The sequence below is a fragment of the Schistocerca americana genome, chromosome 3 (assembly GCF_021461395.2).
Source record: "Schistocerca americana isolate TAMUIC-IGC-003095 chromosome 3, iqSchAmer2.1, whole genome shotgun sequence".
Classification (NCBI taxonomy): domain Eukaryota; kingdom Metazoa; phylum Arthropoda; class Insecta; order Orthoptera; family Acrididae; genus Schistocerca; species Schistocerca americana.
The window spans coordinates 214,817,508-214,830,528 of NC_060121.1; the positions used below are offsets into that span (position 1 = coordinate 214,817,508).

Below are 13,021 nucleotides of genomic sequence, written 5' to 3' on the forward strand. Positions count from 1 at the left end.
CTCGAACCTACGACGGGGGGAGCCGCACGGACCGTGACAAGGCGCCCGAGACCACGCGGCTACCTCGCGCGGCCAAAAATATGAAGTCATGGTTGGTTGGTTGGTTGGTTGTTTGGCGAAAGAGACCAGACAGCGTGGTCATCGGTCTCATCGGATTAGGGAAGGATGGGGAAGGAAGTCGGCCGTGCCCTTTCAGAGGAACCATCCCGGCATTTGCCTGGAGTGATTTAGGGAAATCACGGAAAACCTAAATCAGGATGGCCGGACGCGAATATGAAGTGAGAAAAGGTAGATGTTCAGAGGTAAATAGAACAGTTCATGAACATGTAGTAACCAGAATGAAAAATACTCCTGTCATAGCAAAAAAAAGGTCATGTGTCAGGGGAGAGTTATCTGGAAGGTTCAAAGACATTTAAGTCAAAACATCTTCACACACTCGTGCTGGTTTACTTGTCAGTATAAGTAGTACCCATGCCAAGTAATATAATGCATCATGTCAAGTAAAGTAACATGATACAAAATGTCACGTCATATAACATGACACATGCTATCATGCCATCCAACAAGGCACTTGTCATTTCGTGCTGTATAATACAACATGTCATGAAGCGGTTTTGGGGGAAAATGGTCCCCTCCGGCAAGAAAATCAACCTTCTCCCCCACCCAGAACTAAAATAACTGATTTAGCGCCTCTCCAGGAACAAATCCACCCCATAAATTTTAACCCACAGGAAAAATTTTATAGCTATTACAAACATGCTCTTCACCAACGTGACATAATATATTTTTTACCATGGCTGGCGATTAGGAACTGTAGCCAATAAATTGCAAGATGCGGGTGTGCCAAAACCTTGCAGCTAAGAGGGGTCACTGCGCTGGGGACGTAGGATTAACTCGTAAGAAAGCGCCAATATGTCAAGATGTTTTGAAAGCTGCCATATAAGACGAAAAGCTACCATACTTCCCTATTTTGACATCTCGAACTCTGTCCAGGACATATCCGCCTTTTTGTGCTGTAATAGGAGTATTTTTCATTGTGACTCCCAACATTAACTGTACCATAATTTTGACATTAGACCGCCATAGCTTGGCAATCGATGTAGATGTTTGGTGACTTGGGCGACGGCTGATCAGGTATAGGTTGTTTTTTTTTATTGCCTTTCGAACCGTGCTGCATGAGCTGGGCATCGTTAGTCTGTGTGCTCTACGGTTACCTGCCTAGTATCGTTGAACCTAGCCCGCCCAGCTAGACGCACGGTCTAACGCTTTGCTTCCCGAGCCGAAGGCGTGCCGGTCCCCGGCACGAATCCGCACGGCGGTTTAGTGTCGAGGTCCGGTGTGCTGGCCAGCACGTGGATGGTTTTTAAGGCGGTTTTCCATCGGCCTCGGCGAATGCGGGCTGGTTCGCTCATTCCGCCTCAGTTACACTATGTCGGCGATTGCTGCGCGTACCCTGTCTCCACATACGCGTACACCATCATTATCTACCACACAAACACTTGGGGTTACTCTCGTCTGGTGTGAGATGTTCCCAGGGCGGGGAAGGAGGGGGGGGGGGGGGGGGGGGAGGCGGGGGAATTCCACTGGGCGCCGAAGGGCACAATAACCCTCGATTCGGTGTGGGGCGGCGGTGGGGTGAGTCGACTGCTGTAGGCTGTTGTGGGGTAAGGGCTTTTGTACCACTGAGGGCTACGGCGACGACGAAGCCTCTCCGTCGTTTCCAGGCTAACAGTTCAATACAGTACAGTACAATAGACAAACTTTCTTAAATACATACTATATCGCAAGCTGAACGATTCGCACAAGAAGTAATAAACTATTGAATTGCATCCATCTTGTTGTTCACGAAATGTATTCATAGTTGCGAATACGGATAACCATCAGCTGTATAATGGAATTACGGCAATGAAACTTTGTGCCGGGCCGGGACTTGAACGCGGATTTCCCGCTTTACACGAGCGGTCACCTTACAGTCAATCTGAGTAACTTTGTAACACTTTTTACCATTTTTTTTTAAAATACAGGACACAAAATAAATTCCACATCACAACAGACATCGTTACTGAGTGCTTGCGAAAGTGAAAGTTGTATATAACTATGCCCTATTAGAATAAAATTCCAGATTTAATACCGGTACAAAGTTACACTGTCATTTAAGATAACTTTAGACCAGTCTTAAAGAGCACGGTATGTTTCCTATATCTAATGCTCTGTTAGTTTTAGATCATGCCAGAAGGAAATCATTTGTTAATAAGAAGCAGAAATAAACAGTATTAATTCAGTATTGCAGGTTTATTTTGAAATATCAAGATATTTGTATCAACCTGGCATTGTTCAACTCAAATCACTGTCGCCAAAAGCTATTTTCACAGCCAATGCAATTAACGGATACTCACAAGCCTAAGAGCTTGTAGGAAGGTGGAAAGACAACTGAAATACTAACTAGAAAGCCGGCCGCTGTGGCCGAGAGGTTCTAGGCGCTTCAGTCCGGAACCGCACTGCTGCTACGGTCGCAGGTTCGAATCCTGCCTCGGGCATGGATGTGTGTGCTGTCCTTAGGTTAGTTAGGTTTAAGTAGTTCTAAGTCTAGGTCCCTGATGACCTCAGATGTTAGCCTAAGTCCCATAGTGCTTGGAGTCATTTTTTGAACTAACTAGATATCACAGAGGCATAAAACTCTTTACTTTTAGTACAAAATAATACAAGCACTGGAGCAGCAGCCATTTGAAACAAAAGTAGGTACGTGTACGAAGATACCCCGACTGGTAAAAAGTTACCTCGATTGACTGTAACCGCTTTGGCTATCCACTCACGACTCACGGCCAGTCACGTACTTCCACTTGTTATCGTTCATGCGTTACAGTCTGCACCCATACACACTATGTAATTCCTGTACATGGGGGGAAGATTGGGTGACAGAGACAGTTTGGTTGAAACCCACTGCCTGGTGTCGGCAGATAAATAGCATATTGCAGCGCCTGTGTTGTTAAGATACAACGTACCTTCGGACATGAATGCATAGATGAAGAAATATTGCATCGTGCTTCTTAACAACACAGGCACTGTAGTATCTCACTTTGTTATCATCTCTTAACATAAAATTCTTGTCATTGTTGATTTAAAGTCTGCAATACTAAACATTGAAATTTAAGAAATAGCCGCTAGATAAGCTCCAGTGAATAATTATAGCGCGAAATGCTGTGGCAACCAATCCGAATTGTGATTGGTTGAAATAAGCGGAAGAACTGTGAAACAATATATGCACAATAAAGTACTATCAACTTTTCGATCCTGTACGAAAATTAATAAGCTTACGGTTGTTTTGTCCGGGAATTAACTTTTCCACAGGATAGCATAGCAGTTTTTGAAGTCCGCCCCCGGTAGCTGAGTGGTCAGCGTGACAGACTGTCAATCTTAAGGGTCGGAGATTTTCTACGCTCAGGGACTGGGTGTTGTGTTGTCCTAATCATCATCATTTCATCCTCATCGACGCGCAGGTCGCCGAAGTAGCGTCAACTCGAAAGACCTGCACCAGGCGAACGGTCTACCCAACGGGAGGCCCTAGCCACACGACATATCATAGCAGGTTTTGGAAAAAAAAAAAAAAAAAAAAATCCCGCAGTAAAACATTTTCTGTTGGTTAGAAATAAGGTGACCTGTTTTTTGACAGTTATTTTATAGCGATTTTCGGGTTAGTCTAATTTTCTGCGTGTTCATCGCTAAAGCTTTAAATGCTCGATCAAACAGTATATTACTTTTTACAGGACTGAGCACAATTCTGGTTTACAACGTGCATTGCTTTGCGCGTCCAGAGATTTGTCGATAATTTTAAGGCACTGGTGAATAAAATATTTAACGTATGAACAATGAAACGATAGTAAACTGTAATAACCAATATTTAATTACATCCAAATGCAGTGCTTAAAATGCAGCGTTTCCCTACGACACAGTCCATGTGCAAACGCGTGTTTTTTTGCATGTAAAACACGAGCGATGAAAGATTTTTGCAAACGCTTGTTATAATACCTTTTTTATTATAATCTTTACCACTTTAAACAGTCTCAGCTCGTGCGATTCGCTTAAAATCGTATTTTCTGTCTAAATTTAGAACGCTGTATCGTGGCAACTGATGAAGCTTTCACAAAACATCAGAACGAACATTATTTACGTGTATTTGCGTACCTACTTACAAAATTTGTACCGATTCGCACAAGTTTGAAACGTAGAAGTGGCGTGCTTCAAAAACCTCCCATAAATGGTGTCTTTTGCAAGTAAAACCCAAATTAAGAAAGATTTTTTAAAACTGTTAAAACGTATCTTAGACCAAGATCCGCTACACTGGTGGACCAAATTTGAAGCACCAAGCTCGTTCCAATCCGGAGTTATTTAAGGGTGATTGTTTTTACAAGTAAAATCCGAATAGTACCATTAGCTGAGCATTAATTCCAGCCCGATTAAAAATTTTTTGAAAAAGGTATTAATCGATTGGCACAATTTGCCTGGGCGCCAGCTCCGGTTCGCTGTTCACACCTCGCTTAATATACTGCAACATAGGTAATCTACACAAATGGCCGCTGGTCTGTGCTGAAGCAAAAACTTTTAATCCCATGTTCCTAGCTCAAATAGGAACCGAGCACCAACCCCCCACCCCCAAACGCGATTACATGTATGAAGTACGATAGATTTTAATCTCCTACGATGGGATCGATACCACGACGCCTCCAAGCTTGGAGGCGAGTGTGCTTTTGCTATTAAAAAGACACCAAATACTTGTGAATGTGCTACATCTGTCCCGAAACGAACATGGCGAGAACTTACACTGTTTTCCTAGTTACTGGAATAACCAGACATGCTTTGTAACATACGAGATGAGGAGAGAAACGTTCTGTTATACATATATGCTCGAGATTATCTGTGATGACATTGAAAAGGAATATTACGAGCACTCTGCACAGCTTCAAATACATTTAGGAAAATAGGCGTAAGTCAATTGACCTTCAATGACTGTCATTCAGCGTTCGTTTGAAGGTCGAACATAAATTTTGGAATGAGGTACTTTGAACACATGAAGCACTGAAAAGTGGAAAAACAGACACCACATTCGCAAACAATCTCATCTAACAGCATCACCACCACACTGCCGTAAAAATGGCATTAGACAGGAATAATAATTCGTAGACGGCTAATGCCCACTTACCCCTACCACGACCGAAAAAAAGATTCCTTACATTAACTATAAGCATAAGATCCGCCATCGTTTTCCCTTGTACAAATTAATTATTTGAGGTTACAATTTAGGCCTACAATTTCTCGTAACAGCAGTAACAATTTGAAGACAGCGGAAACGGGCCATTTAGCCATAAACCGAAAACATTCCACTACAGTAACTTATAAGCATGAGTTATTTTTTGAGGTTATGATTTACATCTAAAACGTCCGAGAGCGGTTTTGCCTACTTGTGGTTTCCAATAAAGCTGCGATTTCAATCCATAGATTCCACGCTATATTCTGATTACGATATATTTCATAATCAGAATTTCACAATTCCTTCTTTCTTGAAATATACTTAGCAATTTATAACAATCCACACTTTCTGTTCGAGAAAGTCGGCCGATTCTACCGAAGAAAACAAACTGATTTGAATTTCACGATTGTCGTCCGAAACCTCGAAGTTCAGACTATGAGATCGGCTGCATTGTGGTCGCGTACGTCCTGGCACACCGATTTGAAACGTTCGGCCGATGTCGGTCGTCGTCGGAGTCCACCGAAGTCGGTGCAACCATGACAGCAAGCTTAAAGAACTAACAACTTCTGCTCTGACAGGGCTCATAGATGATTTGCATCTTGTTTTGAAATTTTCAGTTCGGTTTTTCCTTCACGCCTTCGCAAAAATTTTTATGTCCAGGCTGTTTTGCTGTCGTGACCAACAGCGTGCACGCAGTCCGAATAAACGAAGTTGTACGTTTCTGTGCGCCATCACACAGTACCGAATATAACTTAAGCAACTTTACTGCGACGGCGTTAGCACAAAAAAATGTTCGTTATCCCGCGTTCTCTTCCGTTCGCTCCGGTGTAAATGCTTATTCGAAGATACAAGACGAAAGCAGACGACGGTGTGCACTAGCGCAGTGGCCATCAAACAGTGGCCCACGGGCCCCTTGGGTAGCAGTTGTCATATCTAGCTGGGGGACCTCGTCAAGACATTCTGGGATGGGGGTGTAGAAATGAAGTAAATAAATTATTTAACATAATTACTTTTTTTTAGAGCACAATTACTTGTAACTTGTTGTGGCACAAGCAATCGATACACCATATTTTTCAGAAGATGGTTCAAATGGCTCTGAGCACTATGGGACTCAACTGCTGTGGTCATCAGTCCCCTAGAACTTAGAACTGCATAAACCTAACTAACCTAAGGACATCACACACATCCATACCCGAGGCAGGATTCGAACCTGCGACCGTAGCAGTCGCACGGTTCCTGACTGCGCACCTAGAACCGCGAGACCACCGCGGCCGGCTTTTTCAGAAGATTTCACCTTTTTCAGCAAGACTTTTTTCCGTTCTACGTATTTCTAAAACTCCATGCAAGTCGGTCTGTGGTTCAACTGACACTGCAAGACTGATTCCACCGTCCCCGGCAGCAGTCGATTTCTTGCATCGGTCCATTGGGCGTTCGTATTAAGTTAAGAAAGAATCGTCTTCAGAATGAGAATTTCACTCTGATACGAAACTTCCTGGCGGATTAAAACTGTGTGCCGGACCGAGGCTCGAAACGTCTTATGAGATCACTACTCAAACTGGAACTGCTCGATTCTTTGCCGGCCGGTGTGGTCGAGCGGTTCTAGGCGCTTCATTCTGGAACCGCGAGACCGCTACGGTCGCAGGTTCGAATCCTGCCTCGGGCATGGATGTGTGTGATGTCCTTAGGTTAGTTAGGTTTAAGTAGTTCTAAGTTCTAGGGGACTGATGACCTCAGATGTTAAGTCCCATAGTGCTCAGAGCCATTTGAACCACTACTGAGGCTGCATTTACATGTTGCGCTGACAGACAGCTTTACTTCAGTATCTGAGCCAAGCTCGTAAGAGAATTTTGCAAAATCGAGACAAAATTTGGTCTTGTCGGGATGTCGGGACAAGAAGGTCCATAATGGTGATAGGCCCGATATATCGGGACGGATGTCAACTCTACGCATGCTGCCCGAATCAAGTGGGCGTGCGGCGCACGGTTCTCCAACGTGGTCTATAATAGGATGCAAACAGCCGAATCCAAAAATGTCGATCAACGTTAACAGCTTTTGAAGAATGTATGTTTCTTGCTCAATAACAAACAAATGTACTTAATGAGACAGTAATATTTCAAGAAGTGCCAAATTGTAATTGACGTTGGTGAATACGGTCGCGAGTTAAGTTTTCCGCTTACGTCAGGGGCAGAATGATAAGCAGAGAGGCCACTGCAGGGTTAATAGAAGTGAGAGGAGGAATATTTTTATTGTTTGTCTTCCAATGCTGGCAACTCATGAACGTGCGCAACTCGCACCGATCAGCTGCTATGGCATGAATGTCAAACTGAAATAACATGGATTCGTGAATACGCATTGTAGAAACGGACATCTTCAGATGTACGTCGGTACATGTTTGTACCAAGTAATATGAAATCAAATTAAAGTTGTTGTATTACAATGCAATGAGGAGAAAAAAAATGACATTCAGAACATTTAGTAAACATTTGTGATCGTGTCCCATATTGCAATTACTGTAAATAATTAATGTAACATGCTAATTTATGTAGGTCACCGAGAAACAGAGATCGGTAGGGGAAGATGTGGTAGTGTAGCCAGACGGGAAAAGTGGCCACAGCATATTTTTTTTTTTTTTTTTTTTTTTTTTTTTTTTTTTTTTTTTTTTTTTTTTTTTTTTTGCCCTGAACATCGCTGTTGCATGCCGAGAAGTGGTCAGACTAGTTCTAATATACGTCGCCATTGTTGTCAGTGAGACTGACAGAGCATTATTTTTTAGTAAAAACTTTTTTGATTTTGAGTCGTATGATGTAAGGTAAGTCATTTACTGTATGTTATTTTTGTTAGCTTACTTGTATACACTTTAATAGTACTGGTATATAAGTGTTTAAACAGTGTCTTTTGGCCTTCAAATGCGACGTTTGTTATTTCCTTCAGTTTTATGGAATGGATCACTAATGCCGACATAGCGTCCGATCGGGAAAAGTGGCCACACTGCTCGTCGGGAAAAGTGGTGAAGGTTGTGATTGCCCAAATAAGAGTTCGTTGCTTAAAAAATTTTTTTTAAATGGTTCAAATGGCTCTGAGCACTATGGGACTAAACATCTGAGGTCATCAGTCCCCTAGACTTAGAACTACTTGAAACTAACTAACCTAGGGACATCACACACATCCATGCCCGAGGCATGATTCGAACCTGCGACCGTAGCAGCAACGCGGCTTCGGACTGAAGCTCCTAGAACCGCTCGGCCACAACGGCCGGCAAAAAAATAAAATAAAATCACGCATATAATAGATGAATCTGACTTCTAAACCCTTTGCTATACAAAGCTATCATCCAGCATTCTATCCCATATGACAAATTTGAATTAATTATCTTACATTATTTAAAACCGTCTCTGTTTTGTCATATGTGGGATAATACAAAAGTCCGACTGAAAACGGTCTGGTGCAAAAAATGGCTCTGAGCACTATGGGACTTAGCTTCTGATGTCATCAGTCCCCTAGAACTTAGAACTACTTAAACTTAACTAACCTAAGGACATCACACACATCCATGCCCGAGGCAGGATTCGAACCTGCGACTGTAGCGCCTAGAACCGCTCGGCCACTCCGGCCGGTGGTCTGGTGCAACTGCAGGGCGCGAAGATGCCTACAAAATGTGCCCCAAAATCAGTTGCACCAGACCGTTTTCAGTCGGACTTTTGTATTAGCCCACATAAAATAAAACAGAGACGGTTTTAAATAATGTAAGATAATTAATTCAAAATTGTCATATGGGATAGAATGCTGGATGACAGCTTTGTATAGCAAAGGGTTTAGAAGTCTGATTCGTGTATTATATGCGTGTTTTTATTTTTTATTTTATTTTATTTTTTAGCCGGCCGTTGTGGCCGAGCGGTCCTAGGCGCTTCCGTCTGGAAAAACAAACATGCGATCTTGTTGCGATGGCTCTGGCCACATAACGGTCGCTGTATTGGCCTTCAAATATACATGTAGTTCCTGTAAATAATTTTCTTTTTCACTTAAATACGTTTGGTGAGACTTATAACATGTAGATTCAAAATGTGTAAGTGATAAGCGTCTTTCAGTAACCATGGTTTGGTATAAACGTTTCCTTCGACTGGCCACTACACCTCCTCGTCGTCGTCATGGTTATGCGGCCCGAGCTGTCGCCCTACAATGTCAATATTGGCTCTTGAGCAAAAAAGTTTCACGACCACTGCCCCAGAAAATTCTCTGCGCATTGGTTGCGAATGCGCATTCGCTTGTGTACGCTTCGGTGTAACGGGGGCTAGGAAACACACACACACACACACACACACACACAATGTAAGTCAGGCAGGACCGCTACGGGACGCGACCTGCGTTGCCTCACCCGACACCGTAAACACGGCTCAATTTACGTTAGCACGCCTGCATAGTAATATGTTCCGGGCGTTCACCTGCGTCTCAAGGTCATCGTAGAAACCGGCTGCGGCGCTGCACCTCGTCTGTTTTAAGAGGACCCGTTTTCGCGGTGTTCGTCCTGATAGCCGGTTTTGCGATCCGAAATTACATCCTTAGGAATGGCACAGACGTTAATCTGTTTTCCTCGGCCGGTTTCGTTTCACACCTGCAGCTTGCTGACTATAGCAATCTGTATCCGAATACCATACTACTTACGCAGTAACCTGATCGCGTTAATTTGACAGGAAAGTATCACCGTTGCTCTATCGTAAGGAACTGCAGAAATATTTGTCCAAGATGACCACTTGGTGCAGTTAGTGGCAGCTCTCTTTAAATGTCGACAAATATAAGGTAATACCTACGAGAAAGAACCACATAGTATTTCATTACAAGACTAGTCGTGAGCATTTCGCGCATGCCACGCGGTATGTTTACGAGTAATTCTAAGAAGCCATACGAAATAGGACGTGATGCCACGTACTTATACGTTTGTAACTATTACAGCGCCATCTGTCACAAAGCGAAAAAAGTGGTCCAACTAAAACATTCATATTTCTTTACGTACTACACGAATAGGTAATAAAAATGGGGGTTCCTATTTAAAAAAAAAAACGCAGTTGATATCCGTTTGACCTATGGCAGCGCCATATAGCGGGCCAACCATTGCGCCATCTGGTTTCCCCCTTCAAGCTAGACAAGTTTCGTTCTTTGTAGTTTTTTCGTTTGACGCTTATTTCGTGCGATATTTGGCCCGGTCATGATCAATGGACCACCCTTAGGTTAGCTAGGGGATGGAGGTATGTAGAATGCTCTTTCGGTAAGTTCGAGGTGTTAGCTCATAGGATACCACATTTCATATTTCTGTTTGGTTCTGTATCTTATTTCACAAATTCCTTAATTGAACTTCGATTATTGCCGTTGTACCTGACATTTCACTAGCACTCATTTCTCACTCGCTATGTTCTGCTCTCCCATTATTGTCTTCAGCACTACAGTCGTAAATACATACTCCACAAGACCAACGGAATGAATATCGAACACAGGCTCATTTCTTGCTCTGCGTATCACGGCTGGTAGTGATTAAGGAAACTCTGACGACAGAATGGCATGTCATGGATCTCGTACGTTGTCATGTGGTACCTCTCAAGCGAAAATCACGTGGTGCCATTTTTCAACAGGACAATGCTCATCCATACACGGTACGTGTTTACGAAATGTTGTGTGATGAGGGACCCACGAGGTCAGCAAGATCCCAAGACCTGTCCCCGACAGAACGTGTGGGACCAGCTGAGATGTCAACTCTGTCCCAGAGCCAGTGCCCTGAATATAAAGCACTATTTACAAAAGTTGTGGCCAAACTTGCCTTAGTTGAGTATGCAACGAGTCAGTGCATGCATCCAGGCCAGAGAGGCTGCTACATCATATTGATAAGTGGGCTCGTACTGCTATTTTCTTTGTAAATTTGACTCGAGTCTGTAATCACTGAAGTGATACTCTCCCATCACGTGAAGCTTCATTTCGTTTTCACTTCCTCTTCTCTGTGTTTCATTTGTTTCTGTCAGACAGTGTAGTTTTAGGGGAGTCAAATGGAAGACTTAGTTTTGTTGGAGGGTTTCTGAGACGAATCAACGCAATTGTAAAGGAAATCACTTACAAGATACACTATTGGCCATTAAAATTGCTACACCAAGAAGAAATGCAGATGATAAGCGGGTATTCATTGGACAAATATATTATACTAGAACTGACATGTGATTAAATTTTCACGCAATTTGGGTGCATAGATCCTGAGAAATCAGTACCCAGAACAACCACCTCTGGCCGTAATAACGGCCTTGATATGCCTGGGCATTGAGTCAAACAGAGCTTGGATGGCGTGTACAGGTACAGCTTCCCATGTAACTTCAACACGATGCCACAGTTCATCAAGATTAGTGACTGGCGTATTGTGACGAGCCAGTTGATCTGCCACCATTGACAAAAACTTTTCAATTGGTGAGAGATCTGGAGAATGTGCTGGCCAGGGCTGCAGTCGAACATTTTCTGTATCCAGAAAGGCCCGTACAGGACTTGCAACATGCGGTCGTACATTATCCTGCTGCAATGTAGGGTTTCGCAGGGATCGAATGAATGGCAGAGCCACGGGCCGTAAGACATGAGAAGTGTAACGTCCACTGTTCAAAGTGCTGTCAATGTGAACAAGAGGTGACCGAGACGTGCAACCAATGGCATCCCATACCATCACGCCGAGTGATACGTCAGTATGGCGGTGAGGAATACACGCTTCCAATGTGCGTTCACCGCGATGTCGCCAAACACGGATGCGACCGTCATGATGCTGTAAACAGAACCTGGATACATCCGAAAAAATGACGCTTTGCCATTCTTGCACCCAGGTTCGTCGTTGAGTACACCATTGCAGACGCTCCTGTCTGTGATGCAGCGTCAAGGGTAACCGCAGCCATGATCTCCGAGCTGATAGTCCATGCTGCTGCAAACGTCGTCGAACTGTTCGTGCAGATGGTTGTTGTCTTGCAAACGTCACCATCTGTTGACTCAGGGATCGAGACGTGGCTGCACGATCCATTACAGCAATGCCGATAATATGCCTGTCACCTTGACTGCCAGTGATACGAGGCCGTTGGGAACCCAGCACGGCGTTCCGTATTACCCTCCTGAACCCACCGATTCCATATTTTGCCAACGATCATTGGATCTCGTCCAACGCGAGCAGCAATGTCGCGATACGATAAACCGCAATCGCGATAGGCTACAATCCGACCTTTGTCACAGTCGAAAACGTGATGGTATGCATTTCTCCTCCTTACACGAGGCATCACAACAACGTTTCAACAGGCAACGCCAGTCAAGTGCTGTTTGTGTATGAGAAATCGGTTGGAAACTTTCCTCATGTCAGCACGTTGTAGGTGTCGCCTTGTGTGAATGCTCTGAAAAGCTAATCGTTTGCGTATCACAGCATCTTCTTCCTGTCGGTTAAATTTCGCGTCTGTAGCACGTCATCTTCGTGGTGTAGCAATTTTAATGGCCTGTAGTGTACTTGTGCAACCAATTCTAGAGTACTGCAGGAGTTTGGAGTCCTTATAAAGTAGTCATGGGGCAGACATGGAACGAAGTCATAGACACGTTGCTACGATCGTAGCAGATCGACACAGCCCTAACCTAAATGTAACAGCAAACTGTTCAGGGAACTTAATGTACAGGCTGACCCTAAAAGAACGTCCCAGCTATAAATTTTAATATGAGGGTGTGCAGACAAGTAATGCATCCGAATTTTGCATGTGAAAATTCTTAAAGCTTTTTACATAAAACAAA

At 43.6% G+C, this 13,021-nt stretch overlaps 1 protein-coding gene across 1 annotated transcript in view; it reads left to right on the plus strand.

The window, feature by feature from the left end:
- LOC124606915 (hatching enzyme 1.2-like) overlaps nucleotides 1-13,021 on the plus strand; it is a 96,196-nt gene that overhangs the window by 19,028 nt on the left and 64,147 nt on the right. The gene's annotated exons all lie outside the window — the stretch shown is intronic.